General features: G+C 39.6%; 1 long non-coding RNA gene across 3 annotated transcripts in view; it reads left to right on the forward strand.

Annotated features, from left to right (window-relative positions):
• The window catches only part of LOC122051769, a 30248-nt gene extending 20215 nt beyond the window's left edge, over window positions 1–10033 (forward strand). For 2 of the 3 annotated variants that reach the window (XR_006131538.1, XR_006131539.1), the window contains exon 4: window positions 9837–10033. This is a non-coding gene — a long non-coding RNA (uncharacterized LOC122051769). Of the gene's footprint in view, window positions 1–8146; window positions 8208–9836 lie in introns of those variants that run through there. The other variant, XR_006131540.1, reaches the window with a different exon arrangement.
• Window positions 10034–10953: the final 920 nt, after the last annotated feature.

Here is a 10953-nt window from a genome sequence, read left to right on the forward strand (position 1 = left end):
GTCGACTAGGAACGAACAGAATGCTTCTGTTCATTCGGTTAGTGTGGAGCAGTCGATTGATGGAAGTATCAGTCGACTGGTATCGAGCCGTTGGATTGTAATAGTCGAATCTCCATAGAGGACAGTCGACTGGTAGGCAGGGTTTTCCAACTCGTGGCCTATATAACCAAGCATTGGAAGCTTAGTTAAGGTTGACGAAAATAGAGGTGGTTAACCCCTATTAGAGTCTCCAAGGTCTTCTTGAGTGATCAAGAGCTTGTGCGAGTTTGTGGCGAGGTTTCTCCACCCACAAGGAGCTACTCGAGCTAGCCGGAGGTTTTTCGAGGATTCATCCACCGACGGATCGAGATCGTCTGCCTTACGGGCAGCCGTAGAGTAAGAGTAAGTGATCTCCGAACCACGTTACATAAACGTGTTAGAGGTTTGATTGTCTTGGTTATTGCCTCTAGTTTTAGTTTTCTATTTGTTAGATTTGTTTTGTATTTCCAATGTGCACTAACAAGCGTAGGAAGCGACGATCTAGGTGAGACACTATTCACCCCCTCTAGCGAACATCAAGGTCCCAACACTTTACACCGACGCTTCTCTACAGGGTTTGTGCGCTGTTTTGATGTAGCACGGTAGGATAGTCTCCTATGCTTCTCGTCAGCTAAAGGAGCATGATAAAAACTACCCAGTACATGATTTGGAGCTGGTTGTTATTATCTTTGCTTTGAAGATTTGGCGGCATCATTTGTATGGTATTACATTTGAAATTGTCACTGATCATACGAGTCTTAAATATCTTTTTACCCAGAAGAAACTCAATCTCCAACAAAGGAGATGGATGAAGTTCTTCAAGGATTATGACTGTACTATTAGCTACCACCCGGGGATAGCTAATGTGGTTGCCGATGCACTTAGCCAGAAGTCCAGAGGGACTTTAGCTTGCCACCAAGTTGTGGTCACGGACTTGATCCAGGGTTTCTCCGAGTTGAGCCTTGAGGAGCAGGGACGGACAGAGCAGGGTATTTTGGTTACCATGGTTGCTCGGTCATCGATTAGGATGAGGATCCGAGAGGCCCAGACCGGTGATCAGTGCTTACAGTTCATTGGCAGCCAGATAGCTCCGGACAGCAAACCGTGTTCACCCGAGATGATGAGGGCATTATTTATTTCCGAGGCAAGTTATGCGTACCTCAATCTCACCCGGCCTTACAGGAGCTACTTCAGGAGGCTCACCGCTCTTAATTTGCGATACACCCAGCGGAACCCGCATGTATCGAGATTTGTGACGTTCCTATTGTTGGATCGAGACGTGCTAGAGGGGGGGGTGAATAGCGCTCGTGGCTTTCACTCGTTTCGTAATCGTAAAACAATCGAGAAGTAGCACGCAGCGGAATAAAGAACAAAACACAGAGACACAGGGGAATTTACTTCGTTCGGAGCCTAAATCGACTCCTACTCAAAGGCCCGCGATCCTTGATCACTTTCCGTGGGCAACAACTATAAGCTCGATAAATATTACAAATTAAGTACAATTATAAACTGAATTAAACTTTATACCAACAACAATAACGTCGAAACTGAAGCTCCGGGTCGTCGGTGTCAAGTTGTAGCACTTCCGGGTCGTCGATTTAGCAGCACGCAGCAAGAGGATCACTTAGAATTGGTTGTTTGAAGTTGTTGTTCGAAGTGCCCTTTTATAGTGTGCTGGAGGCGCCTCCAAGCACCGAGTCTGCCGCGGTGATAAGTGCAGAACAAGTCGCGCTTTATCCTGCTTGAGGTGCCTCCAGGCTGCTCCAAGGTGCCTCCAACATCTGGTCCAAGGCGCCTCCAGCCACGTCTGAGGCGCCTCCAAGTCTTCTGCGTAGACATGTGCTTGGCACCGGGCGCCTCAGAAGCCCGTGAGGTGTCTCGGACCTATCGTCAGAGGCTAAACTCAATTTTGGCCCTACTGAAACATGTTGGTTAAACTAGAAAACACGTCTTCTGAAACCAAGTTAGCCGGAGATAATATTAGATATGATAATAGAATATTATGACGGTCTCCGGGCTGTCCGAGTCTTTTCGATAGGAAACCCTAGGTCGACTGACGCCTCTGTTCTCTCTACGGGGAGCGTCCTCACCTACTCCTCGGAGATTGCACGATGTCGGTCGATCCTCGGATCGATTGGACTTTCTCGGTGCTCGATGCTTGGACTTTCATTGGACTTTCGCTTCATTGGTTTAGTCTTTCACCTGGTTCGCGACACCAAGACTTTCCTCCTAGGGTTACCCCCTAGGACTTTTGCCTGAAGCACTCAACCCACCAAGACTTTCCGCATAGGGTTACCACCCCCTATGACTTAGGATTACCACCCCTTAGGGTTTTCACCTTGCTTAACCGCAGCTAGGGCTTTTGCCTAAGTACACTTAGGACTTTCTTGCAATCTCATTTAGACCGTTAGATCACCACACATCTTAACTTTGAATCATTTGCCATTATCAAAACTTAGGTTCGATCGTCGGATGTTTCCCGCACTAACAATCTCCCCCTTTTTGATTATGGCAACCCAAATTCAAAGTTAAGTAAAACAAATGCATAAATATTTTAAAAGGTTTTAAGTGAGCAAGCTTAAGTATATAAATTCAAATAAAAGCATAACTTAAGCTAACACTTAAACTTTGTGACGCTCCCCCTTAATACAGGGCTTCCCTTTTAAATATTTACATTTAAATTTCCTACTATCCCCCTTTGCCATATATCAAAAATAAGCCAGTTTTAAGCAATTTTTCATTTTTCTTATTAAAAAATAGATTAGGCTTGAAAGACTGGATAAAAGCTAAATTGACTTTGGAAAAATTTTCACCTAAGTTTAAAAGGCTAATATATAGTAGATTGTGATGGACAATTTTAGCCACTTTTGAAACTTAGTTGTTTTTGAAATACACTTAGCTAAATTTTGAAAATTTTAGAGAAAATTGAAGTCTCTTTTTACTTAGCAAAAAAAATATTTTGAAAGCAATGATTTTTAATACTTTTAGGTAAGTAAAAATAGCTTAGCAAGAATTTATAAAAATGTTAGATTTGAAGGTTTGCTAAGTTTGAAAAAGTTTGAAGGTTTCTATATGAGCTTAGTCTTTTGCAAACATTGAATTTTGAAAATAGAGCTTAAGTTAAAAAGACACTTAGCTTAATTTGAATAAAACAATATTTATTGTTGAAAACATGGGAGTAAGAGCTTTTTAATTTTTAGGAAGAAGAGGGAGAAACTAAATATTTAATTTAGTTTATTTAATCAAATTGGTTGGTCCTTAAGTCCAAGCATGGGTCAAAATTTGTTTTGAACAGGTATCAGAGCCCTAAAGTACAAGCATGCTTAATCTTAATATTTCCTTCACCAACTGTCTAACCTTTAGCTACTTGCTGATTGCCTAGAGGGTAGCAGCTTTCACTTGGTTAGTCGAGTTAAGTCATTTAGTCCAGTTAGATTTGACTAGAGCTGGAAGACTTGACTTGATTATTATTAATAAAGTATTTAACGCCCAGACTCATATTGATGCACAGAAATAAGCATTCTTGAGTCCAGGTTGTACCCTATGCATCTCACTGCATTCTATGTTTTTCAAGCACAAGCAAGGTATACCTAGGTGTTTGTGAGATGCTCTAGCTTAAATCTAGGGGAACAGGATTTCTAGGATAAAGTCTAAACTAAGTCCAATTTTTGAAAATTCTAAGAAAAGGGGATTTTAAAATCATTATTTTTCATAGAATTTTTGAAAAAGAATAGAATGATTAAGTAGGGGATTTAGTTTGAAAAGCAGCATCTATTCTACCCAGCACATTCCTATTTGTCTTCTAAGTGCACTGAACTCAAGTTCAGGTAAGGGTTTTGTGAAAATGTCAGCTAGGTTTGATTTAGACTCAACATAGTTGAGTGCAAGTTCACCTTTAGCGACGTGATCCCTTACAAAGTGGTGCTTTACCTCTATGTGTTTAGTCCTAGAGTGGTGAATTAGATTTTTAGTTAGATTAATTGAGCTTATATTATCAATTAAGATTTTTGTGTTTTTGTATTCTAATTGATAGTCTTTTAAGGTATGCATCATCCACAAAAGTTGAGAGACACACTCTCCTAGGGCTATGTATTCAGCTTCAGTGGTTGATAGAGCAACACAATGTTGCTTTCTGCTTGACCGACTTACTAGGCACTGACCTAGAATTTGGCAGCTACCACTTATACTTTTTCTGTCTAATTTGCACCCGGTATAGTCTGAGTCAGAATAGTCAAACAGGTCAAAGGTGCTAGTTCTAGGGTACCAAAGTCCTATATTGAGAGTGCCTTTTATATATCTAAGTATTCTTTTAACATATGTTAAATGTGATTCTTTTGCATAAGATTGGTATCTTGCGCACATGCCAACTACAAATATTATATCTGGTTGACTTGCAATTAGGTAGAGTAGGCTTCCTATTATACTTCTATAGTACTTTGGGTCTACTGATTTTCCTTCTGGGTCCGAGTCAATGTTGATGTTAGTGGCCATTGGGGTATTTATGATTTTAGAATGTTCCATGTCAAATTTTTTAATTAGTTCTTTGGCATATTTAGTTTGGTAAATGTAGATTCTATCTTTTGTTTGTTTAATTTATTAGCCTAAGAAGAAATTTAGTTCTCCAATCATACTCATTTCAAACTCATTTTTCATTCATTTAACGAATTCTTTTAGAAATTTAGAGTTAGTTGAGCTAAAAATTATATCATCAACATAGATTTGTGCTATGAAGATGTCTTTTTCTATAGTTTTTACAAATAGGGTTGGATCTATGTGACCTTGGTTAAAACCTTTGGATGTTAAGTAATTGGATAAGCATTCATACCATGCTCTAGGAGCTTGTTTAAGTCCATAAAAGGCATTTTTCAATTTAAATACATGATTAGGGTAGTCTATGTCCTCAAATCCTGGGGGTTGGTTTACATAGACCTCTTCCTTAATGAATCTATTTAGGAATGCGGATTTTACATCCATTTGGTATAACTTAAACCCTTTATGTGCTGCATAGGGTAACAACATTCTAATGGATTCAAGTCTAGCTACTGGTGCATAGGTTTCGTCTAGTCTAAATCCTCAATTTGACTAAATTCTTTGGCTACTAGTCTAGCTTTGTTTCTAACTATTTCACCCTGATCATCCAATTTGTTCCTAAATACCCATTTGGTGTCAATTATGGACTTATCTATGGGTTTAGGTACAAGTTCCCAGACTTGGTTTCTTTCGAATTGTGCTAGCTCTTCCTGCATAGCAATAATCCAGTCTGGGTCAGGTAGGGCTTCTTCTATCGTCTTAGGCTCAATCTTTAAAATAAGGGCAATCTGACTCAGGTTCCTAAAGGAGGATCTAGTTCTGACTCCTAGGTTTGGATCACCCAAAATTTGGTCAGGTGGGTGAGAGGTACTTGCTCTAGTTGGTCTTATATTTGGGTCAGAAATTGGTTCCTCTGGTTTATTAGTGTTAGTATGAATTTCATCGTCTTCAATAATTCTTGGATTAATGTCAACATTTTCATTTAAGTTAGGTAGATTATTTTCTTCATCAAATATTATTTTTCCTAAGCCCCTTAAGTGTGATTTCTGGATTTTCAATATTTTTAACTAAACAACTAGATCTGTCAAAGGTAACTAAATATCCACTATCACATAATTGGCTTATACTTAGAAGATTAAAATTGAAGTTTTCAACTAATAGAACTTTTCGAATAATAAAATTGGAACTAAGTTCATTTTATTAATATCATTTTTCTTTTTACTCCCCCTGGATCATAGCCTCGATACGGTCTATCGAAGTAGTGTATTTGATTATTCGGGATCCAATATTGACCAAGTCCAACTTGATTAATCAATTTGGACTTGGGGACCCATGCTTGGACTATTTTTCTATCTGTTCTTTCTACAAAAGATAAGTATGATTTGTATTTCCTTTTTGGTTTAAATCCTAGACCAGTTCTATTGTAAATGGCTCTTTGTGTCCCAAGAATTAGGTCAAGATTCTTGGAACCTAAAGAAAACCGTTCTAGTGTTTTCTCCAGATCCTTGACTTGAGTTTTCATACTGGAGTTCTCTTCTTTAAGTTTTTGAACTTGAGTTGAGTTTCCAGTCTGAACTGTTTCAGTCAAAGACTTGGAGCCAGTCACTTCTTTAAGGATAGCTACTTCCTTTAGAAGTGACTTAATTCTAAGATTCGACTTAGCTAATTTTCGTAATAAATAATTGACTAAGTTATTGTGTTGAGGGATACTAACAGAGGGATCGAGCCCTTCGAAAACAGATACGGATCTGTGGCTTCGCTCGGACTCAGCCTCCGACTCGATCTCGCTCTCAGATTTGTTGATCTGGTCCCGGGCCATCAGCGCAAGTAAACTCGTCTGATCGAGTTTGTCGTCGTCGTCTTCTGAGGAAAATTCGTCCCATGTTGCCTTCAGTTGGCCTTGATGTGCCCCTTCTGGTTGCACCCGTAGCATATCACTTCGAACTTTACCTTAGAACTTGGTTAGGCCTCCTTGGATTGGACTGCCTTCTTTAGGTCCTTCTTGTTGAAGCCTTTCTTTTTCTTGTAGAGTCTATTCACAAGGTTCATGAGCTCGGTTGTTAGTTCTTCATCTTCATCATCTGAGTCGGGTTCTTCTTCTGACTCTGGTTCAGTTCTTCATCGTGATCTCGGTTCGCGCGTTCGACTGGTACCTGCAACCAAAGTAACCCCCTTCTCGGTTGGCTGTGCATTAGTCTGCTCATGTAATTCAAACTCACATAATAGTTCATCTAACTTTATTGAAGATAAATCCTTGGAGACTTTGTAGGTATCTACCATTGATGCCCACAATGTGCTCCTCGGAAACGAGTTTAGTGCATACCTTATGACGCCCCGATTCTCTACCTTTTGCCCTATTCCGTGGAGAGAATTGAGGATGTCTTGAATGCGCGAGTGTAGCTAGCTTGCCGTCTCATTTTCCTACATTTTTAAGTTATACAATTTATTGAATAGTAAATCACGCTTACTTACTTTGGTATCGGAAGTCCCTTCGTGAAGCTCGATCAGTTTCTCCCATAGCTCCTTGGCGCTTGAGAATGGACCGACACGGTTTAGCTCCTCATTTGTTAGTCCACACTGGAGGGTATAAGTTGCTCTGGCATTTGCCTCCACCTTCTTGATTAATGCAGGTTCCCAATCCTCGCAGGGTGTAGGATTGTCGTCTTTACCCATTGGCAGATCCAAACTAGTCTTGACGATCATCCACGTCTCGAACTGGATCTTCAGGAAGTTCTCCATTCTGCCCTTCCAGTAACCAAAGTCCTCTCCGGTGAAGAGCGGAGGGCGTACAGTGCTATAACCCTCTTGTTGGGTCATTTTAGATCAACTATAAAGAAAATAAACGACAAGAAAATTCCAGGACTTGGTCCTGGATTAGTAGTGCTGGAAGTATTTAAAAGAAAATGATCTCGAGTGGTGTTGCACCAACTTCGAGAAAAAACCGATTTGAGAAAAGAAATTAGAATATAGCTATAAGGCTAAATTCTAATTGACTCCGAAAACTCTGAAAATACCACGAAAAAATTGTTTTGAATGGTGGTTGCACCAATTCAAAACGACCCCACTCTGATACCAATTGTTGGATCGAAACGCGCTAGAAGGGGGGTGAATAGCGCTCGTGGCTTTCACTCGTTTCGTAATCGTAAAACAATCGAGAAGTAGCACGCAGCGGAATAAAAAACAAAACACAGAGACACAGGGGAATTTACTTCGTTCGGAGCCTAGATCGACTCCTACTCGAAGGACCGCGATCCTTGATCGCTTTCCGTGGGCAACAACTATAAGCTCGATAAATATTACAAATTAAGTACAATTATAAACTGAATTAAACTTTATAACGACAATAATAACGTCGAAACTGAAGCTCCGGGTCGTAGATGTCAAGTTGCAGCGCTTCCGGGTCGTCAATTTAGCAGCACGCTGATAACCATGATTTTACTGCATTATTCTGATTCATATATGCATGGTTTGATGTTGATTTCATAGTTTAAAATCATGGGTACATCACATTTTGTGCATTGTGTGTATTTTTGGACTTAATTGCAAATTACTTTATTTTTATATTATTTGATACTAATATTTGATTCTTATTTTGTAGGCATCAAAGGATCTTGAATTTGGATCTATTTGGACCGAAATTGGGCTCAAATCGGAGTTCAAACGAGAAGATAAAGCTTTGAAGCATTATGGGTCGTTTATCAAGAATAGGAGAGATCTGAACCATCCGTTGAAGATCTGGCCGATCCAACCTAATGGGAAGCATATATGAGCCATTGATGAAGATCCAAAAGTTTTGATGCAGATCTGAGTTCATCTAGCCATTGATCAAGCCGAATTAATCTGGGCCGTTCAATGAAGATTGGGCCGATCTGGGCCATCCAGTGATGATCTGACCCATCCGACCTACGGGAGGGTAGATCCAGACCCTATATCAACATCAGTACCTTCGGATCAGATTTTGGATGACTTTTCACTGTTGATTTAGCCTGGAATCATCTCAACCGTCCATTCCAGATCCAGATCTGATTTAAATGAGAAGCTACAGTACCTAGCTTCTTCGTCGACTCCTCCGCGCACAGCGCCGCGTCCCGCGAGATTTCCAGTGGATTCCGACCACCATTCCTTCTCCGATCATCCTCCCGAGCTTCTACCTTGGTGGAAGACTTCTTAACAGCTCATCCCGATTATCTGGAGCACCGGCGAGTGTTCTCTCCGGCGGAAAATCTGCTCACGGCGACTTCTCTGTTTTCGCCAGATTTGGAGGTGGTCTTCCAAATCTACGCTCCGATTCCCATCAGTGACGCTTGGAGGTGGTCCGCCGGCGTTATTGAGCTTCATCCGATGCCTATATGCAATCCACGACTTCCATCCAGATTCAGAGAGCTCCGGGATGTAGATTTCCATCATTTTCGGCATTTTTGGGTTTTGGGATGTTCTTAGCTCGTCGGGGGTAGTCCGTCGGCGTTGCTGAGTATACCTGGAACTGAGACGCAGCTTAGATGCTCCACTGAGGTCCGAAATTGGGTGGTCTCGATTTTGGCCTCTTGTGTGACGGCTTGAGTGTGAAGTTTGGTGAGATTGATTGTGAGAGGATTGGTTTTTATTTCATTCTAGTTCTTTTTCTTACTGTTCAACAGCTTAGAACAGATTTATTTTAATGGTTGTTATGTTTTAGCAAGTAGTTTAGCATTTCTTTATTTAATTGAAGCTTAGTTTAAGTCTTCTTTGAAGCTTGTTTAATTGATAAGTTGTAGGTTTCAAATTAGGGTTTAAATCATGCTTTAGATTAGATTTATTTCTGTCTTGTAATTTCATATGTAGTTTAAGTGTGGTGATGATTGTTGGCACACAAGTAGATTTCCCTATTGCTTTAGATTAATTTCTTATTCGCTATGCTTTACTTTTGTTAGATTTAGATTCAAGCTTAAACCCCTCATTTATTTGCAAAACTCCCCAAATTCCATTTATATGTTTAAAACCCCAAAAGTAGGAATAAAAAAATAATCCTAAATTACATCATACTGTTGGTTCCTCGAGAGCGATCCTGGACTCGTTACTACAACATTATTGTGAAATTAAGGGGTTCAGTGAATATATACATTTGTACAATTTGATTAGCGGATGTGACAGATTCACTGCACCAAATTTTGGCACCGTTGTCGGGGAGTCACTTTATAAGCATTGTAGTAATTTTAGGATTGTTGTTTAATTGTTTTCATGTTTATATATCCATGTGTTGATTTTATTTGTTCCTGAGTCTTCTGATTTTATTTGCTAGTTTTTTTCAGTGTAAGAACAGGAAATTTAGCAACCATGGATCCATTTTATCCGTATTTTAGAGATTGGAGGGATAGTTATTACTATCAGCCTCAGACTTAGTCCTACCTACCTATGGAGTAACGGAATAGGTATGAGGATGCACAAGAACAAATTGAAGAATCAATGTGGAAATGCAATGAAGTTATGCAACAAATGAGTGAGCATCAAGAGCAACAATTTGCAAGGATACAGAATATACAGAGTCAGTTAGATCAGATAGCATCATCTATTAATCAGTTACAAGCACAAAGAGCCAGTGAAGAGGTGGATTGTGGAGATCTTGTCAGGCCTGACACTACTTCTATTTCTTCACAAGAATTTTCTAATATTATTTGTGATGATGATGTAATTGTTCAAATTGTTGATTCTACTGATGTTGTTGCTTTAGATGTTGTTGAAGATGCAGGTATTGTTGCAGAAGATGATATAAGTGTAGGGGAGTGCTTACTAGAAGCATTACCTCAAGAATCACCAAGATTTGAAGATATAAGTGTAGGGACTTGTGCTATGGAGACAAGCACCCAAGGATCACCACATGAGGTTGAACATTCACCAGAAACAGAGCTTGAGCATTCATTTGATGAAAAAGAGGTAACAGTCTCCACTCCAGGTACCTTTCAACACGATAAGGTAAGTATTGTTTGTAATATATTAGAGAATTTCATAGAGGTACCATGCATTGACTTTATTAGATGTGATTTATTTCTTGATATATTTTCTACCCACACTAATGCTCTCCTATTTTCTTTTTATCCCACATGCGTGTGGGAGATGTTTTTTTTTATTGATTGTGTAGGAGAACATAAGCTTCCGGAGTGGGTGCTTAAACTGAACCGCCTTCGACCTCCAGAAAAAGTTTTCAAGGGAAAAAGGATGAATAAAAAGAATTTAAGTGGAACCATGATTACTCCACTTCCGGGGTGGCTTCTTCTTTTGCTAGACCTTCTTCAACCACCGGGAAATGAAAGGGGAGTTGGTTCTAATTTTGCTTCCTCTTGCATTTTAATTCATGCTTTGTTAATAAATTCGTTATACGTTTCTTTGGTTTAATACTTTGCATTTGCACTTTGTTTTTACATTTTGCAT

The sequence above is a fragment of the Zingiber officinale genome, chromosome 3A, assembly GCF_018446385.1.
Source record: "Zingiber officinale cultivar Zhangliang chromosome 3A, Zo_v1.1, whole genome shotgun sequence".
Lineage (NCBI taxonomy): Eukaryota > Viridiplantae > Streptophyta > Magnoliopsida > Zingiberales > Zingiberaceae > Zingiber > Zingiber officinale.